Source organism: Triticum dicoccoides, chromosome 2A (genome assembly GCF_002162155.2).
Source record: "Triticum dicoccoides isolate Atlit2015 ecotype Zavitan chromosome 2A, WEW_v2.0, whole genome shotgun sequence".
Classification (NCBI taxonomy): domain Eukaryota; kingdom Viridiplantae; phylum Streptophyta; class Magnoliopsida; order Poales; family Poaceae; genus Triticum; species Triticum dicoccoides.
The window spans coordinates 35,601,659-35,613,671 of record NC_041382.1 but is presented as its reverse complement, the minus strand read 5'-3'; positions in this window follow the sequence as shown (position 1 = coordinate 35,613,671).

Sequence of the window (12,013 nt, the reverse complement as noted above, 5' to 3'; positions counted from 1 at the left end):
CTTCCAACTGTATTTCATATAATTTGAAGAAGTCATTTTATCTTCTCTCATGAAAATCATTGAGTTGCATAAATCTTCTGAATTTGAAATATGTCCAAAAGGAATTCAAATCTTTTCAAAACTCTTTTCATTTTAAATGGAAGAAGTCATATTTCCTTCACTCTAGGGTTTTGTGGTGAAATAAAATTTGAATTCATTGAGATCAAAAAATGCAAAGTGAAAGTCTGGGAAAGTCATTTCATTCCCTCTCATCCAACTTTTCAAAAAGTTTCAAATTCCACTCAGTTCACACAATCAATCACTCACAATCAAACAAATAATCAAAGTTATTTATTTAATATAACATTCCAAAATTTAGAATTTTGGGATGTTACATCTCCCCATCCAGGGGGCAGGCCATGGAGGAGGAAGCACAAGGGGGAGAACCTCTCCTCCTCTCTCTTGGTGGCACCGGAGTGCCGTCGAGAGGGGAATCATCGCCGCGGTGATCGTCTTCATCAACATCACCATCATAATCACCATACTCATCTCTTTTACGCGGTCCACTCTCCCGCACCCCGCTGTAATCCCTACTTGAACATGGTGCTTTATGCCACATATTATGATCCAATGATGTGTTGCCATCCTATGATGTTTTGAGTAGATATCCTTTGTCTTTGGGTTGATTGATGATCTAGATTGGTATGAGTTGTATGTTTTACTTTGGTGTTGTCCTATGGTGCCCTCTGTGCCGCGCAAGCGTGAGGGATTCCCGCTGTAGGATGTTGCAATACGTTTATGATTCGCTTATAGTGGGTTGCGTGAGTGACTAAAACACAAACCCGAGTAAGGGGTTTGTTGCGTATGGGATAAAGAGGACTTGATGGTTTAATGTTATGGTTGGGTTTTACCTTAATGATCTTTAGTAGTTGTGGATGCTTGCTAGAGTTCCAATCATAAGTGCATATGATCCAAGAAGAGAAAGTATGTTAGCTTATGCCTCTCCCTCGTATGAAACTACAATAGTGATTATCGGTCTTATTAACATTTGCCTAGGACAATTCCACACACTGATCCACTATTATTCCACACTCGCTATTTATAATATTTAGTAATATATTCCAACTTTATGATAACAGCACCTACTTTTTTATTTTAGCTCTCCAATATCATACAAAGTTATCCACTTCATACCCACAACATAGTTTTATTTCTCATTTCTAGTTGGAAGCAAATGTTCGGTGTACGTATAGTCGTATCAGTGGCAGATAGGACTTGAGAGAATATTGATCTTACCTTTAGCTCCTTGTGGGTTCGGCACTCCATACTTATCACTTCCACCATTGGGAATTGCTACGATGATTCCCTGCACTTGGGGATTATCAGTTTCCCACTTAGGAGCGTATTACTACGTGGTTATAAATACTACTAGTCCAAGATGACTGCACATTCCTCCTCAACTCCCCATCCACAAAAAGTCAAAAACAAACAAGTCAATCATCATCGTTCCTTTGCGTCCGCCATGGCCAGCGTGAGTTCTGGGTCGAGAGATTGCCACCAAGGAGAGGCGAGCCTGGAAGCAGGAGCACGAAAGATGTCCCGCCTCGCCGCGAAAGCAGCCAACATGTCCCGCCGCACGGCTGTAGCAGCAGAGAGGTCCCATCGTGCCGCCGAAGCAGCACGAAGGACCCGCCGCACCGTCGATGCAGCGGACTGGTCCGGCCGCGCCGCAGAAGTAGAAGAGATGTCCTGCCGCACCGCGAATGCAGCAGAGATGTCCTCCCTCGCCGCGGCGGCCTGGGAAATACCTTGCGGGCAGGGGAGGACTCTTACATGCGCATGCGGGCCCTCGTCCTTAGGCAGATGGATTAGATCTCCAAGTGGGCGAGGTTGAGGGAGAAGATCGTTGGAAGTGCGGAGCAGCAGGAGCAAATCACTACCTTATTGAAGAGGACCGGTGTCATCGTCGAAAACTTATGGACGAGAATGCCATGCTGCGCATCGAGCGCAGAAGGCCGATGGAGGAATCCGTGGATGCTCTCAAGCAGCATCTCGAGGACAAGAAAGAGCTCATCACCGCTCGCCACGGAGACTAGTTCCCGCGGCCTGCAGCAACGTATCAAGAAAATAGAGATCAGCAAGCCTGATCGTTGTCTTCCTTCTACTTTTTCCCTTGCGTATTTCGGGCGTTGCCGCATGTGGCTTTTTTTTTAATTATGTTTTTAAATATGTAAGACAATTATTATCCAATGTCATCGTCCTTATATTCATCATGCTTGCTATAAGTCGCAGTCGATGCTATATAGGTCCGTTGGATCTTACATCAAGATCCATTGATACGTCCATTTTGCATGATGCTTTTATATCGATATTTATTGCATTATGGGCTGTTATTACACATTATGTCACAATACTTATGCCTATTATCTCTTATTTTACAAGGTTTACATAAAGAGGGAGAAAGCCGGCAGCTGGGATTCTGGGATGGAAAAGGAGCAAATATTAGAGACCTATTCTACACAGCTCCAAAAGTCCTGAAACTTCACGAAAGACGTTTTCCAAATATATAAAAAATACTGAGAGCAAGAACTTCACCAGGGGGCCACACCCTGCCCTCGAGGGTGGGGGGCGCGCCCTACCCCTTGGGCGGGCCCCCTACCTCGTGGGCCCCCTGGTGGCCCTCCGGTGGCCATCTTCTGCTATATGAAGTCTTTCGATGGGAAAAAAATCATAAGCCACGAGGGGAACCAATCTAGGGCTCTGGCGGAGCTGTTTTGCCTGGAAACTTCCCTCCCGAAGGGGGAAATCATCGCCATCGTCATCACCAACGTTCCTCTCATCGGGAGAGGGCAATCTCCATCAACATCTTCATCAGCACCATCTCCTCTCAAAACCCTAGTTCATCTCTTGTATCCAATTCTTGTCTCCAAGTCCGGGATTGGTGCTAGTAGGTTGCTAGTAGTGTTAATTACTCCTTGTAGTTGATGCTAGTTGGTTTAATTGGTGGAAGATCATATGTTCAGATCCTATATGCACATTAATACCCCTCTGATTATGAACATGTTTATGCTTTGTGAGTAGTTACTTTTGTTCTTGAGGACATGGGAGAAGTCTTGCTATTAGTAGTCATGTGAATTTGGTATTCGTTCGATATTTTGATGAGATGTATGTTGTCTCTCCTCTAGTGGTGTTATGTGAACGTCGAATACATGACGCTTCACCCTTATTTGGGCCTAGAGGAAGGCATTGGGAAGTAATAAGTAGATGATGGGTTGCTAGAGTGACAGAATCTTAAACCCTAGTTTATGCGTTGCTTCGTAAGGGGCTGATTTGGATCCATATGTTTCACGCTATTGTTAGGTTTACCTTAATACTTTTGTTGTAGTTGTGGATGCTTGCAATAGAGGTAAATCATAAGTGGGATGCTTGTCCAAGTAAGGGAAGTACCCAAGCACCGGTCCACCCACATACCAAATTATCAAAGTACCGAACGCGAATCATATGAGTGTGATGAAAACTAGCTTGACGATATTCCCATGTGTCCTCGGGAGCGCTTTTCTCTATATAAGAGTTTGTCCAGGCTTGTCCTTTGCTACAAAAAGGATTGGGCCACCTTGCTGCACTTTATTTACCTTTGTTACTTGTTGCTCGTTACAAATTATTCTATCACAAAACTATCTGTTAACACTTATTTCAGTACTTGCAGAGAATACCTTGCTGGAAACCGCTTATCATTTCCTTCTGTTCCTCGTTGGGTTCGACACTCTTACTTATCGAAAGGACTATGATAGATCCCCTATACTTGTGGGTCATCAAGACTCTTTTCTGGCGCCGTTGCCGGGGAGTGAAGCGCCTTTGGTAGGTGGAATTTGGTAAGGAAAAATTTATATAGTGTGCTGAAATTTACTGTCACTTGTTACTATGGAAAGTAATCCTCTGAGGGGCTTGTTCGAGGTATCTTCACCCCGACCAGTAGAGCAAAGAGTTGCTCCTCAACCTACTGAACCTACTGAAAATGAAAATGAAAATGTCTGCTTTGAAATTCCTTCGGGTATGATAGAAAAACTGGTAGCTAATCTTTTTTCAGGAGATGGAACAAAACATCCTGATGATCATCTAATATATGTGGATGAAGTTTGTGTATTATTTAGGCTTGCAGGTGTACCCGAAGATGTTGTTAAGAAGAAGGTCTTCCCTTTATCTTTGAAGGGAGATGCGTCGACATGGTATAGGCTATGTGATGATATGGGGTCTTGGAATTACAAACGATTAAAATTGGAATTTCATCAGAAGTTTTGTCCTACGCATCTTGTTCATCATGATCGCAATTACATATATAATTTTTGGCCTCACGAAGGAGAAAGCATCGCTCAAGCTTGGGGGAGGCTTAAATAAATGTTATATTCATGCCCCAATCATGAGCTCTCAAGATAAATGATTATTCAAAAATTTTATGCTCGGCTTTCTGATAATAATCGCACCATGCTTGATACTTCTTGTGTTGGCTCTTTTATGATGAAGACTATTGAATTCAAATGGGATTTATTGGAAAGAATTAAACGCAACTCTGAAGATTGGGACCTTGACAAAGATAAGGAGTCAAGTATGACACCTAGTTTTGATTGTGTTAAATCTTTTATGGATACCGATATTTTTCGTAAATTTAGCACTAAATATGGACTTGACTCTAAGATAGTAGCTTCTTTCTGTGAATCTTTTGCTACTTATGTTGATCTCCCCAAGGAGAAGTGGTTTAAATATCATCCTCCCATAGAAGTAAAAGTAGCTGATCCTATTAAAGTTGAAGAAAAGATTGTCACTTACAATGATCCTATTGTTCCTACTGCTTATGTTGAGAAACCACCTTTCCCTATTAGGATAAAGGATCATGCTAAAGCTTCAACTGTAGTTCGTAAAAGCAATATTAAAACATATACACCTCCTGAGCAAGTTAAGTTGAACCTAATATTGCTATTGTTAAAGATCTCTTGTCTGATAATATTGATGGGCATGGTATTTATTTCTGTGATGAAACTGCTAGAATTGCTAAACCCTGTGCTAAAGATAAACCTAGACCTGTGGTAGGCATGCCTGTTATTTCTATTAAAATAGGAGATCATTGTTATCATGGCTTATGTGATATGGGTGCTAGTGCTAGCGCAATACCTCATTCCTTATACAAAGAAATTATGCATGATATTGCACCTGCTGAGATAGAAGATATTGATGTCACAATTAAACTTGCCAATAGAGATACTATTTCACCAATGGGGATTGTTAGAGATGTTGAAGTCTTGTGTGGGAAAACTAAATATCCTGCTGATTTTCTTATTCTTGGTTCCCCACAAGATAGCTTTTGTCCCATTATATTTGGTAGACCCTTCCTGAACACTGTTAATGCTACCATAGATTGCAAAAGGGATGTTGTTACTATCGGTTTAGATGATATGACTCATGAATTTAATTTCTCTAAATTTAGTAGACAACACCGTGAAGAAGAATTACCTAGTAAGGATGAAATTATTGGTCTTGCTTCTATTGTCGTACCTCCTAGTGATCCTTTAGAACAATATTTGCTAGACCATGAAAATGATATGTTTATGAATGAAAGAAGGGAATTAGATGAAGTATTCTTTAAACAGGAACCTATTCTGAAAAACAATTTACCTGTTGAAATCCTAGGGGGTCCTCCTCCACCCAAGGGCGATCCCGTGTTTGAACTTAAACCACTACCTGATACTCTTAAATATGCTTATCTTGATGAGAAAAAGATATATCCTGTTATTATTAGTGCTAACCTTTCAGAGCACGAGGAAGAGAGATTATTGAAAACTCTGAAGAAGCACCGTGTTGCTATTGGGTATACTCTTTATGATCTTAAGGGCATTAGTCCGACTCTATGTCAACATAAAATTAATTTGGAAGAAGATGCTAAACGAGTTTGTGATCATCAACAACGGCTGAATCCTAAAATGAAAGAAGTGGTAAGAAAGGAAATACTAAAGCTCCTTGAGGCAGGTATAATTTATTCCGTTGCTGATAGTTAGTGGGTAAGCGTTGTCCATTGTGTCCCTAAGAAGGGAGGTATTACTGTTGTTCCTAATGATAAAGATGAATTGATTCCTCAAAGAATTTATAGGTTATAGGATGGTAATTGATTTCCACAAATTAAATAAGGCAACTAAAAAGGATCATTACCCCTTACCTTTTATCGACAAAATGCTAGAAAGATTATCCAAACATACACATTTTTGCTTTCTAGATGGTTATTCTGGTTTCTCTCAAATACCTGTGTCAGCCAATGATCAATCAAAGACTACTTTTACTTGCCCTTTTGGTACTTTTGCTTATAGACGTATGCCTTTTGGTTTATGTAATGCACCTTCTACCTTTCAAAGATGCATGATGGCTGTATTCTCTGACTTTTGTGAAAAGATTTGTGAGGTTTTCATGGACGACTTTTCCATCTATGGATCTTCTTTTGATGATTGCTTGAGCAACCTTGATCGAGTTTTGCAGAGATGTGAAGAAACTAATCTTGTCTGGAATTGGGAAAAGTGCCACTTTATGGTTAATGAAGGTATTGTCTTGGGGCATAAAGTTTCTGAAAGAGGTATTGAAGTTGATAAAGCCAAAGTTGATGCTATTGAGAAGATGCCATGTCCCAAGGACATCAAAGGTATAAGAAGTTTCCTTGGCCATGCCGGATTTTATAGAAGGTTTATTAAGGACTTCTCAAAAATTTATCGGCCTCTGACTAATTTATTACAAAAAGATATACCATTTGTTTTTATGATGATTGTGTAGAAGCATTTGAAATACTTAAGAAAGCATTGATCTTTGCACCCATTGTTCAGCCACCTGATTGGAATTTACCCTTTGAAATTATGTGTGATGCTAGTGATTATGCTGTAGGTGCTGTTCTAGGACAAAGAGTTGATAAGAAATTAAATGTTATTCATTATGCTAGTAAAACCCTAGACAATGCTCAAAGAAATTATGCTACTACTGAAAAAGAATTCTTAGTAGTTGTATTTGCTTGTGATAAGTTCAGACCTTATATTGTTGATTCTAAAGTAACTATTCACAATGATCATGCTGCTATTAAATATCTTATGGAAAAGAAAGATGCTAAACCTAGACTTATTAGATGGGTTCTTTTGCTACAAGAATTTGATTTGCATGTTGTTGATAGAAAGGGAGCTGAGAACCCGGTTGCAGACAACTTGTCTAGGTTAGAAAATGTGCTTGATGACCCACTTCCTATTGATGATAGCTTTCCTGATGAGCAATTAGATGTCATAAATGCTTCTCATACTGCTCCATGGTATGCTGATTATGCTAATTACATTGTTGCTAAGTTTATACCACCTAGTTTCACATACCAGCAAAAGAAAAAGTTCTTCTATGATTTGAGGCATTACTTTTGGGATGACCCACATCTTAATAAAGAAGGAGTAGATGGTTTTATTAGATGTTGTGTACCTGAGCATGAAAATGAACAGATCCTACGCAAGTGTCACTCCGAAGCTTATGGAGGACACCATGCGGGAGATAGAACTGCACATAAGGTATTGCAATCTGGTTTTTATTGGCCTACTCTCTTCAAGGATGCCCGTAAGTTTGTCCTATATTGTGATGAATGTCAAAGAATTGGTAATATTAGTAGACGTCAAGAAATGCCTATGAATTATTCACTCATAATTGAACCATTTGATGTTTGGGGCTTTGACTATATGGGACCCTTTCCTTCCTCTAATGGATATACACATATTTTAGTTGCTGTTGATTACATTACTAAGTGGGTAGAAGCTATTCCAACTAGTAGTGCTGATCATAACACTTCTATTAAAATGCTTAAAGAAGTTATTTTTCCAAGATTTGGAGTCCCTAGATATTTAATGACTGATGGTGGTTCACATTTTATTCATGGTGCTTTCCGTAAAATGCTTGCTGAATATGATGTTAACCATAGAATTGCATCCCCTTATCATCCTCAGTCTAGTGGTCAAGTAGAATTGAGTAATAGAGAGCTCATATTAATTTTGAAAAATACTATCAATAGGTCTAGAAAGAATTGGTCCAAGAAACTTGATGATGCATTATGGGCCTATAGAACTGCATATAAAAATCCTATGGGTATGTCTCCGTATAGAATGGTTTATGCAAAAGCATGTCACTTACCTCTCGAACTAGAACACAAGGCATATTGGGCCATTAAAGAACTCAATATGATTTTAAACTTGCTGGTGAGAAGAGGCTATTTGATATTAGCTCACTTGATGAATGGAGAACCCAAGCCTATGAAAATGCCAAGTTGTTTAAAGAAAAAGTTAAAAGATGGCATGACAAAAGGATACAAAAGCGTGAGTTTAATGTAGGTGATTATGTATTGCTATACAACTCTCGTTTAAGATTCTTTGCAGGGAAACTTCTCTCTAAATGGGAAGGTCCTTGCGTTATCGAGGAGGTCTGTTGTTCTGGTGCCATAAAAATCAACAACTTCGAAGGCACAAATCCGAAGGTGGTGAACGGTCAAAGAATCAAACATTATATCTCAGGTAATCCCATTAATGTTGAAACCAATGTTATTGAAATCGTAACCCCAGAGGAATACATAAGGGACACTTTCCGGAACGTTTCAGACTCCGAAAAGGAATAGGTATGTGGTACGGTAAGTAAACCGAGTCCAAAACAGTTTTTAAGGCAATATTTCTCCATTTTGGAATGTTTAGAAAAATAAAAAAATAAGTAGCAGTTCGGGAAGGACACGACGGCTCCACGAGGGTGGAGGGCGCGCCCTACCCTACTGGGCGCGCCCCCTACCTCGTGGGCACCTCGTGTGCTCTTCGGACTCCGTTTTCGTACACGACACGTCTTTTGGTCGGTAAAAAATCATTATATAATCTCCCGGGGGTTTTGACTCTCGTATCACGCAAAAATCTCTTGTCTTAATTTGTTTCGAGCTATTTTCTGTCAGGGTTGTCAAGGCTAGGCACTATGTCGTCTCCCTCCTCCTCCAACCATGAGGGCAACGATGCTGGGCTAATGAAGATAGAGCCGAAGAGAGAAGAACCTATGGAGATCAACAAGGATGAAGGGATCAAGATGGCCATGGAGGACCAAGTTCCGGCAACAGAAAACACCCTTCAACTCGATCACAATCTTCTTACCCCAACAGAAATCGAAGCTTTCAAGATGATTGAGTTAGCTCGTATACAAAATAAGTATCTCACACGTGAAAATATTTTGTTGAAGGAGCATATCATCGCACTCAAGGCCATTATCCACAAGTTAGAAGACCTCCTACGCTTGGTGTGCGACTATCCATCATCAACAACTCCACCTTCTTCACCAACAAAGGAGACATAATCACCTGGGTATGGGCACTCCCTTTGGCAACTGCCAAGCTTCGGGGAATGCCCCGGTATCGTATCACCATCACTTTTATCTTTATCGTTTTTATTAGTTTGATCATTTTGTTAATATCTTGATCTAGTAGAATAAAAGTTCTTAGTATGATCTAGTTGTGAATTTTGCTTTATAATCCTTCTATGTAATCGAGTCCGTGAGCTGTATAATAAAGATTAGTGTTGAGTCAAGGGCTTGATTTTTTTGCCATGATCCTAAAGAAATAAAAGAAAAGAGAAAGAAATAAAAAGAAACAAAGAGATCATGTGAGTCTTATAGAGAGTAATGAGCTCACATAGAAAAAGTATGATGAATAAAAGTTGTTGAGGGTTGAAAACCATAGTTTTGGTCATCATTGCAATTAATAGGAAGTAATAAAGAAAGAGAGGTCTTCACATATAGATATACTATCTTGGACATCTTTTATGATTGTGAGCACTCATTAAAATATGACATGCTAAAGAGTTGACATTGGACAAGGAAGACAACGTAATTAGTTATGTTTTCTTACATCTGAGATAAATTATATTGTCATGGATCATCCAACATGGTTGAGGTTGCCTTTCCCCCTCATGCTAGCCAAATTCATCGCACCAAGTAGATATACTACTTGTGCTTCCAAATACCCTTAAACCAATCTTGCCATGAGAGTCCACCTTACCTACCTATGGATTGAGTAAGATCCTCCAAGTAAGTTGTCATCGGTGCAAGCAATAAAAATTGCTCTATAAATATGTATGACTTATTAGTGTGGGAGAAAATAAGCTTTATATGATCATGTGATATGGAATAAATAAAAGCGACAGACTGCATAATAAAGGTCCATATCACAAGTGGCAATACAAAGTGACGTTCTTTCGCATTAAGATTTTGTGCATCCAACTATAAAAGCGCATGACAACCTCTGCTTCCCTCTGCGAAGGGTCTATCTTTTACTTTTATCTCCTACATTGCATAAGAGTCATGGTTATCTTCACCCTTCAATTTTACATTTTATCCTTTGGCAAGCACATTATGTTGGAAATATCCTGGTATATGTGGCTAGTTGGATGTGAGTTTTCATGAACTATTACTGTTGACATTACCCTTGAGGTAAAACGTTGGGAGGCAAAACTATAAGCCCCTATCTTTCTCTGTGTCCGATTAAAACTCCATACCAATAAGTATTGCGTGAGTGTCGGCAATTGTGAAAGACTATATGATAGTTGAGTATGTGGACTTGCTGAAAAGCTCTTATACACTGACTCTTTCCTATGTTATGATAAATTGCAATTGCTCCAATGACTGAGATTATAGTTTGTTAGTTTTCAATGAAGTTTACTATTCATACTTGAGATTGTGATTGAATTATTACTCTAGCATAAGAAATCATATGGCAAGAATAATATAAGTTGTTGTTCTAAGAATGATCATGATGCCCTCATGTCCATATTTTATTTTTATCGACACCTCTATCTCTAAACATGTGGACATTTTTTTCGATTTTGGCTTTTCGCTTGAGGACAAGCGAGGTCTAAGCTTGGGGGAGTTGATACGTCCATTTTGCATCATGCTTTTATATCGATATTTATTGCATTATGTGCTGTTATTACACATTATGTCACAATACTTATGCCTATTCTCTCTTATTTTACAAGGTTTACATAAAGAGGGAGAATGCCGGCAGCTGGGATTCTGGGCTGGAAAAGGATCAAATATTAGAGACCTATTCTGCACAGCTCCAAAAGTCCTGAAACTTCACGAAAGACGTTTTCCAAATATATATAAAATACTGAGAGCAAGAACTTCACCAGGGGGGGGGGGGCTGATACGTCTCCAACGTATCTATAATTTTTGATTGCTCCATGCTATATTATCAACTATTTTGAATGTTTATGGGCTTTATTATACACTTTTATATCATTTTTGGGACTAACCTATTAACCGGAGGCCCAGCCCAGATTTGCTGTTTTATGCCTATTTCAGTGTTTTGAAGAAAAGGAATATCAGACATAGTCGAAACGGAACGAAATCAACTGGAGAAGTTACTTTTGGAAGGAAACACAACTGATGAAGTTGGACCCCACGTCAGGGGAGACATGAGGTGCTCACGAGGGTGGGGGGCGCCCCCCCTAGGGCGCGCCCCCTGTCTCGTGGGACCCCTGTGGCTCCTCCGACATCCTCCCTGCACCCATATATACCCACGTGACCTAAAACTTCCAGAACACAAGATAGATCGGGAGTTCCGCCGCCAGAAGCCTCCGTAGCCACCAAAAGTCAATCGGGACCCTGTTCCGGCACCCTGCCGGAGGGGGGGATCCCTCACCGGTGGCCATCTTCATCATCCCGGTGCTCTCCATGACGAGGAGGGAGTAGTTCTCCCTCGGGGCTGAGGGTATGTACCAGTAGCTATGTGTTTGATCTCTCTATCGTGTTCTTGAGATGATACGATCTTGATGTATCGCGAGCTTTGCTATTATATTTGGATCCTATGATGTTTCTTCCCCCCTCTTCTCTCTTGTAATGAATTGAGTCTCCCCTTTGGAGTTATCTTATCGGATTGAGTCTTTAAAGACTTGAGAACACTTGCTGTATGTCTTGCCGTGGATATCTGTGGTGACAATGGGTACCATGTGCAACTTGA